The following is a 5000-nucleotide window of genomic DNA, read 5'->3' on the forward strand; positions in this document are numbered from 1 at the left end:
GCTTTAGAAGGGCCCTAGACAAACTTAAGCTAAGAATTAAGGTTGTTGAAAGGCCAGGCAACCCTATCAAATCCCTTATCAGTAGAACATACCCTTTCAGTAGAACCCCCTGCACTGATAGGAACTGTATCGTATGTAGATTTAGCCCACAAACGAACTGCAAAACCAGAAATGTGGTCTATAGTATAAGATGTACAGAGGGACGATGCAGAAATAAGACAACGACATATGTAGGCGAAACAGCAAGGAGTATAGGGGAGCGGGCAAACGAACATTGGAGGGAACTTAAGGAAGGGAAGAACTCATCAGTTCTGTACCAGCACGCTGAGCAAGAACATAGAGGCTCAATCAACAACATAGAAATTAAAATCTTATCTACACATAGCAGTGATGCAGCACTTAGACAAATTACTGAAGCTACACACATAATAGAAGGGAAACCTAGCCTGAATAGGAAACTAGAATGGAACACTAACATACGCCACTAACAAACCACAGCATGTGACATGTTACCCATAAACCAATAATAGGAACAAAGTATAATACAATACATAGATAAACAAATGGAATTAAATACTACATACGTTAACAAAATTTAATTAAACACACAAAAAAAAAAAAAAACACACACACACACATGAACATATAAATAAATAAAAACTAATACAAACGAACACGTATTAACAGAGAATATAGGTGATACAAACACTCCCCATACACACATGCACTTACAAAAGACACAGACACATTGAAGGACACGCATGCGTAGACACATACAATAGGAATAAAAAATACAAAATGGCTGATAGTTAGCAAGGTGAGACACACACATAAGAAAGAAGAAGGAAACAAAGGACCACTGATGAGGTCACAGAAGTGTGACGAAAGAACTCTGGCCGAAATAAGATTAAGATTAAGATTAATGTAATATAAAGCTGAAAAAAAAAAAAAAAAAAAAAGAAAATTAACACCAAATATACAGTGCGTGTGTTTTTATTGGCTAAACTGGCAACATGACCATCCCCAAGTACAACAACATCTGTTTCAACACACGATTTCACATAAAAAATCTTGCAAAACAAATATGTATATATATATATATATATATATATATACACATCACATATACATACATATACCAGCGGAGAATCCCGGCATTGCTCGGGATTAGAATGGCTTAGTAATTTATTCTTTTATTAGTTTCAGTCATTTGACTGTGGCCATGCTGGAGCACTGCTTTAGTCGAACAGAGAGAAAGAACGAAAGAAAGATGGAAGAAAGGAGGAAAAGAAGGAAGGTAAGAAAGAGGGTGTAAGAAAGAAAGAAAGAAAGAAAGAAAGAGGGTGAAAAAATATAATCAAAGAAGGAAGGAAAAAAGGTAGAGAGAAACTATTACAGAGAATGAGAGGGAATATATGTAAGCAGGAGTAAAAGAGAACGAGAAAGGGGTTAAACGATAATAGGTTAAAAACTGCAGCTGTTAGAGAGAAAGAAACGCGTAAAACATCTTTTCCCCCTGTTTCTCGCTTTATGCTGGAGCTCTGGGCAAAAAACTATAGTGCATGATCATCTTTCACATGTAAGTGATATGTAACTTTTGGTGAAAATCAATTGAAAAATGAAGAAATGCATACTTATTACACACACAGACATTCTTTGTTTTATATATACAGATATATACACATACATATATGTACTATATATGTGTGTGGGTGTGTATGTATGTATATATATATATATATATATATATATATATATATATACAATGTTAATTCTCTAAATGAAGTATTAACAGTAACTGCACGATAAAGTGTAGTATATTGCCACTTAAGTGTGGCTGACCCCTAGGGGTGGATGTTACTGTTGCTTTTAGCCCCAGGAGGACATCTCCTCCAGCTGGCTTATCGACACACTACTGTGTCCTGTTTGCCAAGGGAAGTTATCCCTCTCACCATGATCTGTAGCACGAACGGATCCGGATTTCAGGGTTATTTCCCTTCGTAGGCGTTCGATAGCCACTGACCATTGGTGAGAGAGACAAAATCCTGGCAATCTTATATCTACTTTTCCAGTGAAATTCTTCACCGATATCGAATTAACATTGAGAGAATTAACATTGCTTGTTTTCACCTTTTCGATATCAGTGAAGAATTTCACTGGAAAAGTAGATATAAGATTGCCAGGATTTTGTCTCTCTCACCAATGGTCAGTGGCTATCGAACGCCGACGAATGGAAATAACCCTGAAATCCGGATCCGTTCGTGCTACAGATCATGGTGAGAGGGATAACTTCCCTTGGCAAACAGGACACAGTAGTGTGTCGATAAGCCAGCTGGAGGAGATGTCCTCCTTGGGCTAAACGCAACAGTAACATCCACCCCTATGGGTCAGCCACACTTAAGTGGCAATATACTACACTTTATATATATATGTATATATATATATATATATATATATATATATATATATATATATATATATATATATATATATATATATATATATATATATATATATATTCATAGCGAGTGGAATTCGGAATCGTTAATACTCGCCAGGCCAAAAGTCTTTTGATTAAATGAAAGCTTACATTGTTGCAAGGAGGTACACGCAAGATTGGATCAGAATGTTTAGCGGGCACGGTGAGAGTGGAGAATATAAATGAGGAGAGAAATACAAGAAACAAAATAGAAAAGAATAAGAGAAATAAAAAAATCAAGGATGTGAGAGAGTTAAAGAATTACTGTATGAAATAGTAGAGGTGTACATACACCTCTAATATTTCACGCAGTAAACACGTTCGCGCACAATAATATACATTCCTTAATTTTTAGTTTGTTACTACAGTTCTTCCCCATTCACTCTTGAAATTCACTTCTATCACTACCCCATCTCTTCAATCACACTTTATTTTCCCTTTTGACCACAGATATTTTCCCCTACATTATTTTTTATTTCAAATACCACTCCCCTTGCAAATCTCAATGACTCGGCCAAAATATCCGAATTGAAAACTACCGGTGAAATGACCTTGCTTAAAATCCTTAACTCTCCCATTACCTTTCGGTTTTATTCCTTTAATTCTTTTCTATATTCTTACTTATATTCATAATTTCTCTCCGCATTTATATCCTGCACTCTTACCGTGCTCTGATCGAATGTTCCATGTATTAATATGTACTTCCTTGCGACAAGGTAATCTTTCATATAATCAAGATACTCTTCGCCTGATGGGTAGCCTGCAGTATGCACTTCGGTTGGGTATTTACCACTTCGAAGATTCCGCTCGCCATGAAACATAAGTAGCCCGGATCATATCTACTCCATTTCTTAACTCTTGTATTCTTATTCGCATAACCGGTGACCCTGGTTGCCCACCGTGAAATACAGAAAAAAACATTTTTTCAGCATATAGTGCATCGAAGCGAAAAAGCCCACAACCTTCCGTCTCAATAAACCACTATTGTTCCAGAAAGTTGTTCTTTTCTATTTACTATGGATTGCTTGAAGCTAGCGTCCTTCCTACATCTCGATCCTTGCATCTCTCTCTCACACACACATATATATAGGTGCTAATTTGGTATGCGATCTATATAGCCAACATGATCTTCAAGAGTCAAATTCTACGTTAGTATGTGACCTACAGGTTTCATTTACTTAATATAGCTTAAATAAATCATTCTTGCATTTTTATACATATATCTAAAAATTCAAAATGAAGCAGATTCCAAACAAGATTACTAATTTTATGGGCGAATCGAACGAACATGAGCTAGAAAAGTAAAAAATAGATAATTAAAATTTTAATACATTTTAAACATTATTATTACAAAGAAATTAGAATAAAGCAAGTTTGAAACAAGTTTACTAGTTTTATCGTTAATACATTTATTATTAAAATTTCTTATTTAATACATTTATTATTAAAAAGAAATTAGAAGGAAGTAAATTTGAAACACGTTTACTTATTTCATCGATGAATCGAACGAACATCAGCTACAAAAGCAAGAAATAAATCACTAGAGTTTTTTCTCACCATACACCATCAGAAATTATCAAGATCCGATTGAATTTTGTTTCTTTTACTCCTTGTTCTTGTTAAGTATAACTTTTCTTGTAGATCACGATATAAGTGCAGATCTCATACCAAAGCTGTTTCATGACATGTAGAACACACACCAAAGTAGTACCGTATATATATATATATATATATATATATATATATATATATATATATGTGTGTGTGTGTGTGTGTGTGTGTGTGTGTGTGTGTGTGTGTGTGTGCGTTTGTGTGTATGTGAGTGTTTGTGTGTTTGTATATATATATGTGTGAGTGTGTGTTTGTGTGTATGTGTGTGTGTGTGTGTGCGTATGTGTATGTGTATGTATGCTTATATAGGTGCAGAACATCACCTACTGTGTAAACAAAATGAAGTACGAAAACATACAAGTTAAATACGCAAACAACGAGAGAAAATAATGCAAAACAGAAGTAGCAGAGAAAGACCCTTCATCAGTTGTTGGCTGTCAATCTACTCCTCATTTGGAGCATTCAACGAAAATATGAGTCTTCGAAGAGAGTTGTTCCCATAAATTCCAAAATAAAATAATTATGTATTTATGGAGGGTCAAAGTTGGGAGCAAAAACAGGACAGTGCAAATACACAAGGAAACTGAAGGAAAACAAACACGGTGGGTTGTTAGAGAAGAACGCAAGAAAAATAGTGAACGCTATATATATATATATATATATATATATATATATATATGCATGTGTGTGTGTGTATGTGTGTATATGTAAGTATGTATGTATGCATATCTATTTATGTATGTGTTATTGACATCATGAGAAGTTTATAAACTTTTAAGACAAGTGAAATAATTCTCGAAGCTCTGATGTAAAATCATAAATAATTGCATGTAAATAATTTATTCAACACTATATTTCCGTTCCATTACTTACACATTTTGTGAGCTTCGAGATCTTTCTGTATCTATAT

Source organism: Octopus bimaculoides, chromosome 3 (genome assembly GCF_046866305.1).
Source record: "Octopus bimaculoides isolate indiv1 chromosome 3, ASM4686630v1, whole genome shotgun sequence".
Taxonomy (NCBI): domain Eukaryota; kingdom Metazoa; phylum Mollusca; class Cephalopoda; order Octopoda; family Octopodidae; genus Octopus; species Octopus bimaculoides.